General features: G+C 39.0%; 2 non-coding genes across 2 annotated transcripts; one reads left to right on the top strand and one right to left on the bottom strand.

Annotated features, from left to right (window-relative positions):
- The first annotated feature begins 4,843 nt into the window (after window positions 1-4,843).
- LOC148570782 (small nucleolar RNA R71) lies at window positions 4,844-4,951 on the top strand. Its single transcript, XR_015907935.1, has one exon. It is a non-coding gene; the product is annotated as a small nucleolar RNA R71 (small nucleolar RNA).
- A 12,088-nt stretch (window positions 4,952-17,039) lies between these two features.
- Window positions 17,040-17,145, bottom strand: LOC148570781 (small nucleolar RNA R71). Its single transcript, XR_015880377.1, has one exon. It is a non-coding gene; the product is annotated as a small nucleolar RNA R71 (small nucleolar RNA).
- Between the last annotated feature and the right edge of the window lie 1,420 nt (window positions 17,146-18,565).

The raw sequence follows: 18,565 nt of genomic DNA, 5'->3' as shown, positions 1-18,565 counted from the left end.
TGATCACGGGAAAAGTGTCATCTTCTCCCAGAAATGCATATTTCAGGGATGGTGGTAGTGGTTTGAGCTCGGGTTTAGGAGGCTTCTCCTCTTCTTGAGGAGTTTTTAGAGGTTCTTCTATTTTCTCTGGTTCCTCTAGATCAGGCTGAACATCTTTAAAAATGTCCTCTAGCTCTGATTCAAGACTCTCAGTCATATTGACCTCTTCCACCATGGAGTCAATAATATCAGCGCTCATGCAGTCTTTTGATGTGTCTAGATGCTGCATAGCTTTGACAGCATTCAACTTAAACTCAAGCTCATTGACTCTCAGGGTTATCTCCTCTTTTTGGACGTCAATGAGGGTTCGTCCAGTTGCTAGGAATGGTCTTCCTAGAATGAGAGGTGTACTCTTGTGCTCCTCCATTTCCAGCACTACAAAGTCAGTGGGAAAGGTGAATGGCCCAACCTTGACAATCATGTCCTCAATTACGCTTGATGGGATTTTAATGGAGCCATCAGCAAGTTGGAGGCATATCCGGGTTGGTTTAACTTCATCAACCAAACCAAGCTTTTTGATAGTGGATGCAGGTATTAGGTTGATACTTACCCCAAGATCACATAGAGCTGTCTTGGTACAAGCACCCTCTAATGTGCATGGTATCATAAAGCTTCCGGGATCTTTAAGCTTCTCTGGTAAGCTTTTCAATATGACTGCACTGCATTCTTCAGTGAGGAAAACTTTTTCAGTTTCTCTCCAATCCTTCTTATGACTTAAGATCTCTTTCATGAACTTAGCATAAGAGGGTATTTGCTCAAGTGCCTCTGCAAACAGAATTTTTAGTTCAAGAGTCCTGAGATAGTCTGCAAAGCGAGCAAATTGTTTATCCTTTTCCGCTTGGCGGAGTTTCTAAGAATAAGGCATCTTGGCTTTATATTCTTTAACCTTAGTTGCTGCAGGTTTATTTCCTACAGAAGGGGTTGGAAAAGCCTGCTTAAGGACATTCATAACTTTAAGACAAAGTTACTAACTACTAATGATCATGTAATGAAGACACAAACATAGATAAGCACTTAACATAGAGAAAACGAAAAACAGAGAAAGTAAGAACAAGGAATGAGTCCACCTTAGTGATGGTGGCGTTCCCTTCTTGAGGAACCAATGATGTCCTTTAGCTCTTCTATGTCTCTTCCTTGTCTTTGTTACTACTCCCTCGTTGCTTTTTGATCTTCTCTTATTTCATGAAGGATGAAGGAGTGCTCTTGATGTTCCACCTTTAGTTGTCCCATGTTGGAACTTAATTCTCCTAGGGAGGTGTTGATTTGCTCCCAATAGTTTTGTGGAGGAAAATGCATATGAGGCATCTCCGGGATCTGTGATGAGCTTCCTGCGCCTGTTGAGCTCCATGAATGGGCTCTCTTGCTTGCTCCATCTTTTTCTTAGTGATGGGCTTCTCTTCCTCAATGTGAATGTCTCCTTCTATGGAAGCTCCAGCTGAGTAACATAGATGGCAGATAAGATGAGGAAAAGCTAGCCTTGCCCCAGGAGAGGGCTTTTCGGCTATTTTGTAGAGTTCAAGGGAGATGACTTCATGAACCTCTACTTCTTCTCCAATCATGATGCTATGGATCATGATGGCCCGATCCACAGTAACTTCAGATTGGTTGCTAGTGGGGATGATGGAGCGTTGGATGAACTCCAACCATCCTCTAGCCACAGGCTTGAGGTCCAATCTTCTTAGTTGAACCGGCTTGCCTTTGGAGTCAATCATCCATTGAGCTCCTTCCACACATATGTTCATGAGGACTTGGTCCAACCTTTGATTAAAGTTAACCCTTCTAGTGTAGGGGCGCTCATCTCCTTGCATCATAGGCAAGTTAAACGCCAACCTCACATTCTCCAGACTAAAATCTAAGTATTTCCCCCGAACCATTGTAACATAATTCTTTGGATTCGGGTTCTTACTTTGATCATGGTTCCTAGTGATCCATGCATTGGCATAGAACTCTTGAACCATTAGGATGCCGACTTGTTGGATGGGGTTTGTTAGGACTTCCCAACCTCTTCTTTGGATTTCATGTCGGATCTCCGGATACTCATTTCTCTTGAACTTGAAAGGGACCTCAGGGATCACCTTCTTCTTGGCCACAACATCATAGAAGTGGTCTTGATGGGCTTTGGAGATGAACCTTTCCATCTCCCATGACTCGGAGGTGGAAGTTTTTGTCTTCCCTTTTCCTTTTCTAGAGGATTTTCCGATCTTGGGTGCCATCAATGGTAATGGAAAAACAAAAAGCTTATGCTTTTACCACACCAAACTTAGAATATTGCTCGCCCTCGATCAAGAGAAGAAAGATTAGATGAAGAAGAAGAAGAAAATATGGAGGAGAGGGGGAGATGTGTTTTTGGTCAAGAATAGAAGAGAGGGTTGTGTTGTGTGAAAATGAAAAAGAAAGGGGGGCTATATATAGGGAAGGGAGAGGGGGTAAGTTCGGCCATTTAGGGGGTTTGGGTGGGAAATTGATTTTGAATTTTGAAGGTAGGTGGAGTTTATTGGGCAGGTTTATGGGGAAGAGTGGGTGATTGTGAGTGATGAAGGGTTAATAGGGAAGAGGGATGGAGGTGATAGGTGAAGGGTGTTGGGAAAGAGTGTTTATTGGGAATAGAGGGTGATTGAGAAGAGAGAAGAGAGTGAGTGGAGGTAGGTGGGGATCCTGTGGGGTCCACAGATCCTGAGATGATCCTGTGGGGTCCACAGATCCTGAGGTGTTCAAGGATTTACAACCTTGCACCAAATTAGGCATGTAAAATGCCCTTGCACACAACTCTGGGCGTTCAGCGCCAGGTTGGTGCCCATTTTGGGCGTTCAATGCCCATTTGTTGCCCATTTTTGGCGTTGAACGCCAGAACCATGCTTGCTCTGGGCGTTCAGCGCCAGAACCATGCTCTGTTCTGGCGTTGAACGCCAGACAGGTGCTTCCTCCAGGGTGTGATTTTTCTTCCACTGTTTTTGATTCCGTTTTCAATTTTTATATTTATTTTGTGACTCCACATGATCATGAACCTAAGAAAACATAAAAAACAAAAAATAAAATTAGATAAATAAACATTGGGTTGCCTCCCAACAAGCGCTTCTTTAATGTCGATAGCTTGACAGTGGGCTCTCATGGAGCCTCACAGATGTGCAGAGCTTTGTTGAGACCTCCCAACACCAAACTTAGAGTTTGGATATGGGGGTTTGACAACAAACTTAGAGTTTGGTTGTGGCCTCCCAACACCAAACTTAGAGTTTGACTGTGGGGGCTTTGGTTGACTCTGCTTTGAGAGAAGCTTTTTCTACTTCCTCTTCATGGATGCAGAGAGAGATCCTTGAGTTGTAAACACAAGGTTGTCCTTATTTAATTGAAGGATCAATTCTCCTCTGTCCACATCAATCACAGCTCTTGCTGTGGCTAGGAAAGGCCTTCCTAGGATGATGGATTCATCCTCTTCCTTTCCAGTATCCAAGACTATGAAATCAGTAGGGATGTAAAGGCCTTCAACCTTCACTAACACGTCCTCTACTTGTCCATAAGCCTATTTTCTTGAATTGTCTGCCATCTCTAGTGAGATTTTAGCAGCTTGCACCCCATAGATTCCCAGTTTCTCTATTACAGAGAGGGGCATGAGGTTTATCCCTGAACCAAGGTCACACAGAGCCTTAAAGATCATGGTGCCTATGGTACAAGGTATTATGAACTTTCCAGGATCCTGTATCTTCTGAGGCAATGTCAGTTGATCCAGATCACTTAGTTCATTGGTGAACAAGGGAGGTTCATCTTTCCAAGTTTCAATGCCAAATAATTTGGCATTCAGCTTCATTATTGCACCAAGGAACTTGGCAGCTTGCTCTTCAGTAACATCCTCATTCTCTTCAGAAGAGGAGTACTCATCAGAGCTCATGAATGGCATAAGGAGGTTCAATGGAATCTCTATGGTCTCTAGATGAGCCTCAGATTCCTTTGGTTCCTCAAAGGGAAGCTCCTTATTCATCACTGGACATCCCAGGAGGTCTTCCTCCTTGGGATTCACGTCCTCTCTTTCCCTTACAGGTTCGGTCATTGTGATCAATTCAATGGCCTTGCACTCTCCTTTTGGATTCTCTTCTGTATTGCTTGGGAGAGTACTAGGAGGGATTTTAGTGATCCTTTTACTCAGCTGGCCCACTTGTGCTTCCAAATTTCTAATGGAAGACCTTGTTTCATTCATGAAACTTACAGTGGCCTTGGACAGATCAGAGACTAAGTTTGCTAAATTAGAAGTATTTTGTTCAGGGTTCTCTGTCTGTTGCTGAGTGGATGATGGAAAAGGCTTGCTGTTGCTAAACCTGTATCTTCCACCATTATTAAAGCCTTGTTGAGGCTTTTGCTGATCCTTCCATGAGAGATTTGGATGATTTCTCCATGATGGATTATAGGTGTTTCCATAAGGTTCACCTAAGTAATTTACCTCTACTATTGCAGGGTTCTCAGGATCATAAGCTTCTTCTTCAGAAGATGCCTCTTGAGTACTGTTGGATGCAGCTTGCATTCCATTCAGACTCTGAGAGATCATATTGACTTGCTGAGTCAATATTTTGTTTTGAGCCAATATGGCATTCAGAGTATCAATTTCAAGAACTCCCTTCTTCATAGGCGTCCCATTACTCACAGGATTCCTCTCAGAAGTGTACATGAACTAGTTATTAGCAACCATGTCAATGAGTTCTTGAGCTTCTGCAGGCGTTTTCTTTAGGTGAATGGATCCACCTGCATAAGTGTCCAATGACATCTTTGATAGCTCAGATAAACCATCATAGAATATATCCAGGATGGTCCATTCTGAAAGCATGTCAGAAGGACACTTTTTGGTCAACTGTTTGTATCTTTCCCAAGCTTCATAGAGGGATTCACCATCTTTTTGTTTGAAGGTTTGAACATCCACTCTAAGCTTGCTCAGCTTTTGAGGAGGAAAGAACTTGGCTAAGAAAGCCGTGACCAGCTTATCCCAAGAGTTCAAGCCATCCTTAGGTTGAGAGTCCAACCATATTCTAGCTCTGTCTCTTACAGCAAATGGGAAAAGCATGAGCCTGTAGACTTCAGGATTTACTCCATTAGTCTTAACAGTATCACAGATCTGCAAGAATTCAGTTAAGAACTGAAAGGGATCTTCAGATGGAAGTCCATGAAACTTGCAGTTCTGCTGCATCAGAGAAACTAGCTGAGGTTTCAGCTCAAAATTGTTTGCTCCAACGGTAGGGATGGAGATGCTTCTTCCATGTAAATTGGAATTAGGTGCAGTAAAGTCACCGAGCATCCTCCTTGCATTATTATTATTTTTGGCTGCCATCTCCTCTTCTTGTTCGAAAATTTCTGTAAGGTTATCTCTGGATTGTTGTAATTTAGCTTCTCTTAGTTTTCTCTTCAGAGTCCTTTCAGGTTCTGGATCTGCTTCAACAAGAATATTCTTGTCTTTACTCCTGCTCATATGACAAAGAAGAGGGCACAAAAAAAAATAATAATAATAATAATAGGGATTCTTTATACCACAGTTTAGAGGTCCCTGTGTGAGTGGAAGAAAAGAATGGATAATCCAAACACAAAGGTGATGATAGGAGCAGAGATGTGAGATGAAGAGGAGTGTTAGTAGATGAATAAATAAATAGAAGGAGATGAGAGAGGAAGAGAATTTTTGAAAATTATTTTTTTAAAAAGAGTTAGTGATTTTCGAAAATAGTTTTTGAAAAAGGTTAGTAATTTTCGAAAATTAAAATCAAAAATTAAAATAATTAATAAAAAAGAAATTTTGAAAAAGAGGAAATATTTTTTTGAAAATTAGAGAGAGAGAGTTAGTTAGGTAGTTTTGAAAAAGGTAAGAAACAAACAAAAAGTTAGTTAGTTAGTTGAAACAAATTTTGAAAAGATAAGAAGTTAAGAAGTTAGAAAAGATATTTTGCAATCACTTTTTTGAAAAAGGTAAGATAAGAAGATATTTTTGAAAAGATATGATAGAAATTAGTTTTTGAAAAAGATTTGATTTTTAAAATCTCAATTAATGATTTGATTCACAAGAAATCACAAGATATGATTCTAGAACTTAAAGTTTGAATCTTTCTTAACAAGTAAGTAACAAACTTGAAATTTTTGAATCAAAACATTAATTGATGATGTTATTTTCGAAAATATGATGTAAAATTAAGAAAAAGATTTTTGAAAAATATTTTTGAAATTTTCGAAAATAACTAAAAAAAAATTGAAAAAAAGATTTGATTTTTGAAAAAGATTTTGAAAAAGATAAGATTTTTTTAAATTGAAAATTTGATTTAACTCATAAAAACAACTAGATTTTAAAAATTTTTGAAAAAGTCAAATCTAATTTTTGAAATTTTAAGAGAGAAAAAGGGAAAGATATTTTTTTGATTTTTGAATTTTTATGATGAGAGAGAAAAACAAGAAAAATGATGCAATGCATGAAAGTTATGGATCAAAACAATGAATGCATGCAAGAATGCTATGAATGTCAAGATGAACACCAAGAACACTATGAAGATCATAATGAACATCAAGAATACATTTTTGAAAAATTTTTAATACAAAGAAAACATGCAAGACACCAAACTTAGAAATCTTTGATGCTTAGACTCTATGAATGCAAGAATGCATATGAAAAACATCATAAAACACAAAACAAGAAAACATCAAGATCAAACAAGAAGACTTACCAAGAACAACTTGAAGATCATGAAGAACACTATGAATGTATGAATTTTCGAAAAATGCAAGATGAGTATGCAATTGACACCAAACTTATAACATGACACATCAAACAAGAAACACAAAAATATTTTTTTGATTTTTATGATTTTCTAAATTTTTTTGGAATTTTTTTCGAAAATTATTTTGAAAAAGGAAAATAAGGATTCCAAAATTTTTAATATGAATTCCAGGAATCTTATGCTCTTTAGCCTAAAGCTCCAATCAAAGGGTCAGGCATGGCTTAATAGCCAGCCAAGCTTTAGTATGTAACTCAAACATGACATGCCTGACATGCCCTACACGGAAGAATTAGACATGGCTTTACAGCCAGCCAGGTTTCCACATGCTTCATGAAACACTAGAATTCATTCTTAAAAATTCTGAAGAAAAATATATTTTTGAAAATATTTTTATTTAAATTTTTTTTTTCGAAAACAAAGGAGAAATTTTTGAAAGAATTTTGAAAAATTTTTGAAAATAAAACAAAAAAAAATTACCTAATCTGAGCAACAAGATGAACCGTCAGTTGTCCAAACTCGAACAATCCCCGGCAACGGCGCCAAAAACTTGGTATGCGAAATTGTTACTCAGGTTGTGAATTATTGTTCGAAATTGATTCCCTGGCGATGGCACCAAAAACGGATGCACAGAACCATGGTCTAAACATATCTTCACAACTTTGCATAACTAACCAGCAAGTGCACTAGGTCGTCCAAGTAATAAACCTTACGTGAGTAAGGGTCGATCCCACGGAGATTGTTGGTATGAAGCAAGCTATGGTCACCTTGTAAATCTCAGTCAGGCGGATATAAAATAGTTATGGAGTTTTCGAAATTAATACTGAAATAAGGATAGAAATACTTATGTAAATCATTGGTGAGAATTTCAGATAAGTGTATGGAGATGCATTCATTCCTCTGAACCTCTGCTTTCCTGCTGTCTTCATCCAATCAGTCTTACTCCTTTCTATGGCTGGCTTTGTGTAAGGATGTCACCGGTGCCAATGGCTACTTTCAATCCTCTCGGGAAAATGGTCCAAATGCTCTGTCACAGCACGGCTAATCTTCTGGAGGCATCACCCTTGTCGTTGGTTGCATCCTATTCCTCTCTGTGAAAATGGTCCGATGCACTGTCACTGCATGGCTAATCATCTTGGAGGTTCTCGATCATACTGGAATAGAATTTACTATCCTTTTGCGTCTGTCACTACGCCCAGCACTCGCGAGTTTGGATTTCGTCACAGTCATTCAATCCCAGAGTCCTACTCGGAATACCACAGACAAGGTTTAGACTTTCCGGACTCTCATGAATGCCGTCATCAATCTAGCTTATACCACGAAGATTCTGATTAAGAGATCTAAGAGATACTCATTCAATCTAATGTAGAATGGAAGTGGTTGTCAGGCACGCGTTCATAGGGAATGATGATGATTGTCACGTTCATCACATTTAGGTTGAAGTGCGAATGAATATCTTAGAAGCGAAATAAGATGAATTGAATAGAAAACAGTAGTACTTTGCATTAATCTTTGAGGAACAGCAGAGCTCCACACCTTAATCTATGGAGTGCAGAAACTCTACCATTGAAAATACATAAGTGATAATGGAGTTCATTGGTTTCGGCCCCAGAGGGGAACCAGAGTAACCAAGACTACGAATACAATGATAAAAAGTTCTATTTATAATAAACTAGTCACTAGGGTTTACAGAAGTAAGTAATTGATGCATAAATCCACTTCCGGGGCCCACTTGGTGTGTGCTTGGACTGAGCTTGAAGTCTACACGTAGAGAGGTCATTCTTGGAGTTGAACGCCAGCTTTTGTGCCAGTTTGGGCGTTGAACTCCACTTTGCAACTTGTTTCTGGCGCTGGACGCCAGAATTGGGCAGAGAGCTGGCGTTGAACGCCAGTTTGCGTCATCTAAACTTGGGCAAAGTATAGACTATTATATATTTCTGGAAAGCCCTGGATGTCTACTTTCCAATGCAATTGGAAGCGCGCCATTTTGAGTTTTGTAGCTCCAGAAAATCCATTTTAAGTGCAGGGAGGTCAGAATCCAATAGCATCAGCAGTCCTTCTTCAACCTCTGAATATGATTTTTGCTCAAGTCCCTCAATTTCAGCCAGAAAATACCTGAAATCATAGAAAAATACACAAACTCATAGTAAAGTCTAGAAATGTGAATTTAACATAAAAACTAATGAAAACATCCGTAAAAGTAACCAGATTCTACTAAAAACATACTAAAAACAATGCCAAAAAGCGTATAAATTATCCGCTCATCAACATGGTAAGGGAAAGTAGGCTGGGACTTACCAAGAAAACTTGAGATGCCCGAGATGCGAAAGATATCATCCGAAAATGTCATGCATGGCTGGGCTAGGATTATGCTACCACTACGAATTGCCTGGGCATGTCTCTAGACATTGTCCCAACAGGAAGGACTAGGATGCGAGTCGGTCTTAGCGACAAGGTTGAGAATCTCTAATATGAGGTAATTGTGAAATGGGTAACCGAATTCTAAATGCATTGTATGATATTGGAACACCGCGTTTATCCATAGTTTGTAACGGAGATAAGGATTTAAAGCTAAAAGTGTCAAACTTAGTGTCACATCTAGGATTAAATTTAATAGTGCCACGTAGAGTATTGCCGTTAGATTTGGCAGAACTTAAGAAGATTTTTGGTTGATGTGGGCGAATAATTAAATTCTTAAAGGCAAGCGAATCAAAGTAACACTATGGAAGCACAGTGATCTTGATGGCGACGTGAGATTTTATATGAATGAGAGTACCAATAAAATCCTTGTGACTTGATCTATCTCTTCTTTTGTTAGTTGCATTGAAGTTCTTTATTCCAAATTCTTTCTTGGAAATAATTTGAATATTTCCAATTCTATTCCTCATTTGCATATATCCTTGCATGAACTCTTTGATGTGAGTCCGAACTTGTTTTGAACCAATCACAAGAACCTTCGACCCTTGAGGGATCACTGTTGAGTTGAGCTGCCTCCATTCAAGAACTCAAAATTCTTCCAAAGCCAACAGGGATATGTTTCGAGTCGATGAACTTTTTGTCTCTGCTAAGGATTTTTAATTTGGAAATTTCTTTCTTGAGATTTACTTTAGTTCTCTTTTTGGTGCATTTCGTTATTTTCTATGACCTCACTTGATCATAACACTGAGCATCTTTCCGATTCTTGTTGGATGCCACTCGAATTGTTTGTTCTCTTTTGGGCTAGGTATTCCTTTGAATGCACTTGAGCTTATTTTGGCATTACGTCCATTTTTTAAACTCAACCATTGAAACGTTAATTTCTTAGAGCATGATTTGTGGACACGGAAGGTTAAACCTATAAGTATACGCTGTTGCTAGAAGTTGTGAACTGGTGATTTTTGCGGAAAAAGTTTCAGATTGATCTAAGTCTAAAGTGGATGGTAATAAAGTTGCGAGGGTTTGATGCTCCGTTGTGTTGATATGGGGTTGGAGAGCTAAGTGTGGTTAGGTTCCGACTGGTGTTGAGAGATGTCGCAGGAAAAGAAGTTTTGCTAGTTAAGTTCGGAGTCGAACCAGGGTAAGATAGCACATGTAGGAGCTTAATGTTAAATATGAGAAAGGACTCTCCTCAGTATTGAGACAATGTGACTTTTGGTTAACATAGAGAAATAGCTAGGTTCTTGGTGACTAATAATCAGAGTAACACAGTGAAAGCGGTTTGGAACATTCAATATGAATTAGGTTTATGGAATCGGAAGGGGCGTTAGTAGCGTGGAGTTATCAGTTGCATTCAATAAAGAGTGACAATAGGTTATGTAAGTCATAAATCTTACTATGGGAATTGAAGAAGCTTCATTAATGAAGATTGCCTGGAGTCGGATGGACCTTGAAATGCATACATAGAAAGTGGAGATACATGTGAGGAAGAATCATTTAGAGTTGGTTACGAGTGGTCAAATTTTGAGGACAAAATTTTTATTAAGGTGGGTAGGATGTAAGACCTGAGAAAATTATAAAAGGATTAATTGGATAATTAATCATCAAGTTAAAATAGTTAAAGCGTGTCCGGATGGACTCAAAAATAAAGACTAAGGAATTTGAAGATTTAACTATGATAATTGGATTCAGTGAATTTTTCCGAATGGGAAAAAATAATAATCTTCTATGGAAATACGCGTAAAAATACGTACTGGTAATTCAACCGGCAGTACCGACTTAAGTCTGTCTGGCACTGCAAGTGAGTAAATTAATTATAAGTAAATAAAATTTAGAATTTAGAATTTAGAATTTATAATTTGAGAAGATTGAAATATTTAAAATACGATTTAAAACTCTAATCTTAAAGGTTTTGGCCCCGAAATTAAGCCAAGCTAAACCGAGTGAACCGAGCCCAAGTGTTCTAAGCCCACACTATACAAAGATCTATTTCAGCACAAAACACCTCATTCTTCCCTCCTTTCAAAGAGAACACGGTGAGAGAGAAGAGAGTAACTAAAACCTAGAGCACTATTCAACTTCATCTTGTTTTGCTTGTAACTTTTGATCCGGAGCTCCGATAGACGAGCCGTTTGCGGCTACGCGTAGCTCTCCTCATCCTCTTCAATTATATCTAAGATTTGTGGTAAGGAATACTCCTTTTTTTGCCCAGTTTTCTGTTCCTTATAGATTCACGTTTTTGGTTTTAGGGTTATTGAATTTTTGTGATTTTGGTTGTTTAGGGATGCTCTAGTATGAATTTCTAGTGGGTTCCATCTATATTTCATGTGGGTTAAGGTAAGAAAGCTTAACTCTCTTCATTGTCCCCAATTTTATGTATGAACCCTAGAATAAATGTTAAGATATATTGTTGTAACTAGATTATATGGATTAGAGAATTGTTGGGGCTGAATTTGATATGAAGTAGAATTTGATTGGCAAATTTGGGTGGTGGATCTTGGAGATTAAGCTAGACAAGGCTTCAAGGGTTGGAACCGCCGACATTCAAGGTACGGGTTTGAGTTTCGAGTAGGCATTATGTAAAGTTATGTGAATGCCTAGGATAGTTGACCCTAGGATAGGTGTGGATTGAAATTGGTTGCTGTTTTGGATAGTGAATGGCTATGTGTATGTGTGTATTGATTAAGAATTATTGTGACATTATAAAGTGAATGGCATTTATTGATTTTATTGTTAATTGATTTGGATATTGGGCCGGAGGCCGTAATAGGTGTGAATTATTGTAATGGTGGTGGACTTGGTGATTGATTGGAATTGAGTTTAGAGAATATTTGAAGGATTGAATCTTAAAATGTTGAACTACTTGCTGAAAATATGAGTTTTGAAGTCAAACAGTAATTTTGAAAGTGAACCAGTAACTCAATAGTGTTTGAAATGATAAGAAATTAAGAGCTAAGTAAACTATAATAAGTATGATTGTTAAGATTCAATTTTGAAGGTTTTGTATTAACTGAAATATTAGTTATGATTTTTCAATGTTAAATCGTGGGATCTAATTTTCTGCATTACTTTAAATGAAGTAAGAAACTTTGAAAATCTATAACTAATTCTGTAATGATTAGAATTGTATGGGACCAAGTCTGGATTAAGCTTGGGAATATAAGGAGCTAGACTGGTGAATGTCAGACAGTTTCGTTAAGTTTATGATTTATGGTAAATTTTTGAAGTGTGGTTATTAAATCTGATTTTTCTGCAGAATGCTTAATATAGCAGCAACTTGTTTTCTCTATTGAAAATTCTCTAGTTTGAATTTTGAAATGAAATCAATTTTAAATGAAACTCTGGTCCTAATAATTTAATTTTAAAAAAATTTAGAATTTTTGGAATTGTAGTTTTAAAGATATGAATTTTTGAAATATGACGCGTTATGCAGTAAAAGCCAGTTTCTGTTCTCTTAAATCAATAACTTTGAAAGTTTATAACTTTTGATTTTGGATTGGTATTGAGATACAATCAATTGGAGGAGAAAATTAAGTATGTTTATCATATGTAATTTAAATTTCAGGGCTGTCCATGTTTCACTGAGTGAATTATGGGACTTGAAAGAGGATATGCTCATTGGCTTTTAAAACAGAATTCTGCAGAAAATTACTCAACTTCCTAGTTACATAACTTTCTCATTAAAAATGGTATTGACCTAGAACAAATTGAAAAAGAAACCTGGATGAGTGAAGTTGAAGTATGTTAATTTTTAAGGTCATTGGATTTAACTTGGATTTTATATTGAATTTTGAATATTACATGCTGTTGCTGTTTTCTGATTTTTAAGCACTGCAGAGTAGTCACGGGTTTTCTTCTATTCTCGAAGCTAGAGTAAGTGAAAAATTATAATTTTTAGTTTAATGGAAATCTTAATCCAAAACGGTCGTATGGATATAAAGTTTGTGCAATTCCGAGTTCATTTGATATTTTAAAAACAAGATTGTAATGTGGTTGCCGATGATTGTTTTGGTGACTACCTTGGGTATGAGATTTAAGAATTGATTTTTATACTATTATCAAATGTTTTTGAGAGTTATTGTTGTAACAATTGCTGATAAAAGACTGGTGAAATATTGAGGATGAGAGTGACTATGATGAGGTTAAAAGTGAGCTGGGCACTATATCCCAAGACTTGGTTTATTGAAAGAGTTTTGTCCCGGCAAAGACGGTGGTTTGATCCTGCTTGTCGTGGTTATTGTGCATATGCAGAGATGGTGGTTTTATCCCGCCTGCAGTGAGGCCAGAGGTTCTATTCTACTCACGTATGGGTGAATTATTTAGCAAGAACAGTGGTGTGATCCCGCTTGCATATTATTTTATGTTGGGCAAGGACGGCAGTTTAATCCCGCTTGTAGATTGATTTGTGAATGCAACCCGAGCAAGGATGGTGGTGTAATTCCGCTTGTTCGAGGTGCCCAGTAAGGATGGTGGTTTAATGTCGCTTACTGTGGAGGCAAGGATGGTGGTTTAATCCCGCTTGCGTGTTCCGAGCAAGGATGGTGGTTTAATCTTGCTTGTTTATGAAACCTACAGATAAGGATGGTGGTTTAATCCCGCTTATCCGAGTTGGGTCTGGCAACATAACCGATGCGTGAGCTTGATGATTTGCATCATCCACCTCTTTCTTTCATCTGAAAGGACCATAAAAAGAGCATAATCTCATTGAATCAATGTAATTTCATGAACCAAATGATAAATATTATGATATCTTGCTTTAAAATGGGTTTGTGTTGAATTTCAGGTGAAAAGAGCAATAAAAGGGGGAAGGAAACAATAAAAAGAACTGGACGTGTGAAGTTGGATGTGCCAGTTGGAACAAACGCCACCAAACAGTATGGGCGTGGCACGCCAGTTATATTTTCTAGAGAATAGTCCTTGAAGCTTTGACAAGGGTGTGACACGCCAGGGGCCAGGCGTGGCACGCCAGTTATATTTCCAGAGAGCAAGATTGTAGGCCACAAAGGGGGCGTGGCATGCCAGGCTGGGCGTGGCACGCCAACCCCATCATATGCTATGGGCGTGCCACTTGGACTTGTAGGCGTGGCACGCTAGTTCACTGATCCAGAATGGGGACACATTGGGCGTGCCACTTGGTATCGAAGGCATGGCATGCCAACTATCACCCAACACATGGGCATGCCACTTGGGATTCTAGGCATGGCACGCCAGGCTTGAAGGGGTTCGAACCAACATGGGCGTGCCACTTGAACACCAAGGCGTGGCACGCCAGTTACATTTTCCAGAGAAGGAGGCGAAGGTCCAACACTTGGGTGTACTACTTAGTGTTGAAGGCATGGCACGCCAGCTAGCAACCCTGACTTGGGCGTGCCACTTGAGTCTCAGGTGTGGCACTACAATGCTTGAAGAGGCCTAACCACTTACTGGGCTTGCCACTTGATGTCTAAGACGTGGCACGCCAACCCCAGCAACCAAAGAAGAAGAAGACTGGGCGTGCCACTTGAGCTTTAAGGCATGGCATGCCAAGACCAGATAACCCTGGGAGTGCCACTTGAATGCTGGGCGTGGCACGCCAGCTACTGGAACAAGGGAACCATGCATACAATACATGGGCGTGGCACGCCAGTATAAATTTCTAGGAGGATGGATGAAGTGCTCACAATGGGCATGGCATGCCAGACCTTGGGCGTGCCACGCCAGTTCAAAATTCCAAAGAAGAGGAGCAAGAGGGAAGAGCCTAGGTGTGCCACTTGAGCTCGAAGGCATGTAACGCCAGGCTAACCAATGCTTAAGAAGAGCCTGGGCGTGCCACTTGGGTTCGAAGGCGTGGCACGCCAGGGAGGTTAATGCAAGAGGCGTGCCATTTGAGGAGCTGGGCATGGCGCGCCAAGCCAAACTTAGTGGCTAGGCATGGCACACCACTCAAACGCTAGCCACATGCCAAGCTTAAGTGTCACGTTTATTGAGTTTTCCTTTTCCCTCCAGCTGTAATTTTCTTTTCTCTTTTGTATTTTATTAATTCTAGTGATAGGAGTAGTATAAATAACCCCTAGAAGTACTGAAAAGGGGTTAGCTTTTGGATTGGCAAGTTTTAATTTTACTTTTATACTTCACTTCATCTCTTCCATCTCTTGTACTTTTCTCTAAGCTATGAGTAGCTAAACTCCCTCTCATTGGGAGAGGGAGCTCTGTTGTACTTGATGGATTAATGATAGAGAATTTCTTCTTCTCTTCATCTTCTCTTTGATTTGCTAGAAGGAATTTTGTTCTTCATGCTAGTGTTCAATCATCTTGGGAAGGAGGTTGAATACAAAATGGGTTTCATGGGAACCTTGGAAAAGGAAGCATGAAATCATGCTTGAAATTCCTTCTCATAATTGAGTAGATCTGGGTTTTAGGATTGGATATGGTGTCATATAATCCACCCACTATTTGGATCTATGAGGATGTGTGGTATAATTAGGGACCAAGCATATCTCTCTTCATGAGCAATTAGACCAAGAAATTGGCTGATTATCAAGATTTGAGAGATTGAATCACCAAAGGATTGGGGTTGAATCAATTATGATTGCCAAGAGGTCAATGAGTTGCATGATTGAAGATGAGATGAGCTGAATTTAATCCAAAGAGAGCAATATCTCCTAATCCCAATGAATTTTCCCCTATTCTTATCTTCTATATTCTTTATAGCTTTCTTTACATTCTGTTATCCCCCATTCCCATTTATAATTCAGTCATTTATGTTCAAGCACTTTACATTCCTGCCATTTACTTTTCTGCACATTATTGCTTCTCTTTACTTTTAAGTCATTTACATTTCTGATCGTTTAGAATTCTACAATCACAATCTATATTGCTCAGTTTGACTAATTCACCGATTGATTAAAATTGCTCAAATCTACCAATCTCTGTGGATTCGACCCCACTCCTAGTGGGTTATTACTTGACGATATTTTGGTGCGCTTGGCAAAAAAACGGATTCATTATTCTATATAGGGAGTGAATTCTGGTCATCAAGTTTTATGGCGCTGTTGCCGATGATTGGTTTAAATTTGACAATGACTAAATTGATGGGTAGCTAGATTAAGCAATTTTAATTACCTTGCTAATTCCTTTAATTTCAGTTCCTTACTTTCTTCTTTTTCATTTGATTATTCCAGCTGTTCATTGTGTATATTTCCAATTTTTTTACTAATCAACTAACTATTTGATTAATTGCACCAGTCAAACTAACCATAAGTCTTAACAAGAGTGATTCATTCACTTGTCCTCTGCTTGCTGTTTGTTGAATGTATGACAGGTAGAAGAGGAGAAACTTCATCCTCTTTTGACAGTGAACCTGAGAGGACCTTCCTTAGACTAAGAAGGGAAGCAAGAAGCAAAGGAATAGTTGGAGAGGAAGTAGTGGAGGAAGATCTGGGAGTTACTATAGAGGAAGAGGTGCATAACCATGTTGGAGAAGATGCTGGCAATCATGTTGGGCAAGAGAAGAGAGTTCTAGGCTCTTACATCAACCCAAACCCAGGAATTTGTGGAAGTAGCATTCTAAAACCAACAATTCATGCTAATAGCTTTGAGTTAAAGCCTCAACTCATCACACTTGTTCAAAATAATTGTTCATTCGGAGGTAGCACCCAGGAAGATCCCAACCAACATCTAACAACATTTGTGAGAATATGTGACACAGTGAAGTGCAATGGTGTCCATCCTGATCTACAAACTGCTTTTATTCCCTTTTTCTCTCAGGGATAAGGCATCAAAGTGATTGGAATCATTTCTAAGGAAAGCTTGACAACTTGGGAGGATGTTATTAACAAATTCTTAGCAAGATTCTACCCTCCATAAAGAGTCAATAGATTGAGAATTGAGGTGCAAACTTTTAGACAATAAGATGGTGAAACTCTTCATGAGGCTTGGGAGAAATTCAAGGAGTTGACAAGAAAATGCCCTCCAGACATATTCAACGAATGGGTGAAATTGTACATCTTCTATGAGGGGCTATCGTATGAGTCAAAGAAGGCCCTAGATCACTCTTCTGGAGGCTCATTCAACAAGAAGAAGACAATTGAAGAGGTTATAGATGTCATAGAAACTGTTTCCAATAATGAGTATTTCTATGCCTCAGATAGAACTCAAAGAAGAGGAGTGATGGAGCTCAATTCCATAGATGCCCTGTTAGCTCAGAACAAGGTGATCACAGCTCAATTAGCGGCCCTAACCAAGCAGATGGATGAGTACCAAGTCTCAACTATTCAAGCTTAAGCACCCACACAAGAGGAAGAGAACCCAGCAGTTGAAGGTGAATGGGAGCAAGCCAACTATGTGAACAATTCCGCTAGACCACCATATGATCCCAATGCCAAGACATACAACCCAGGTTAGAAAAACCACCCAAATTTTGGGTGGGGAAACTAACAAAAGCACAGCCAAGATCACAAACTATACCACTCCAACCAATACAATAACCCTACCATCCCACCCAACAACCATACAATAACGACCCTCAAGATGCATTGTCCTTAACCATGCAACCATGTGATATCAGCAACAACTTTGGAAGATTAGAGGTTGCTATAGCACAACTAACAGGGACCGTTTCCACTGTTGCAGAGAGACAAGTGCAAGCTGACAAAAAGATAGATGCAAACCAAGAGGAGGTCAGATCCAAAAAAAGGAACCAAGGGGCAGCAATTTTAAAACTGGAAGCACAACTAAGGAGCTTGTCTAAACAGATACCAATGCCTACACATACATTCCCTAGTGATATCATGGCCAACCCAAGAGGGGAATGCAAGGCCATCACACTAAGAAGTGGGAAGGTTGTGGAGGAAGCATTCCCAAGTCAAAACAAGCAAGAAGAAGAAGCTGAAAATGAATCTGAAACCAAGAAGGAAGAAGAGACTCCTGCACCATTGATGAGCGGATAATTTATACCCTTTTTGGCAGTGTTTTTAAGTAGTTTTTAGTATAATTTAGTTACTTTTTATTATATTTTTATTAGTTTTTATTCAAAAATCACATTTCTGGACTTTACTATGAGTTTGTGTGTTTTTCTGTAATTTCAGATATTTTCTGGCTGAAATTGAGGGACTTGAGCAAAAATCTGATTCAGAGGCTGAAAAAGGACTACAGATGCTGTTGGATTCTGACCCTCCTGCACTCAAAATGGATTTGCTCGAGCTACAGAAGTCCAATTTATGCGCTCTTAATTGCGTTGGAAAGTAGACATCTTGGGCTTTCCAGCAATATATAATAGTTGATATTTTTCTCGAGATTTGATGGCCCAAACCAGCGTCCAAAGTCAGCCTAAAATTGTCTGGCGTAAAACGCCAGAACTGGCACCTTTTTCGGCGTTAAACGCCCATTATGGCACATGGGGT

This window comes from Arachis ipaensis, chromosome B3 (genome assembly GCF_059453495.1).
Source record: "Arachis ipaensis isolate K30076 ecotype BB chromosome B3, ASM5945349v1, whole genome shotgun sequence".
Taxonomy (NCBI): Eukaryota; Viridiplantae; Streptophyta; class Magnoliopsida; order Fabales; family Fabaceae; genus Arachis; species Arachis ipaensis.
This window is presented reverse-complemented; position numbering and strand designations above follow the sequence as displayed.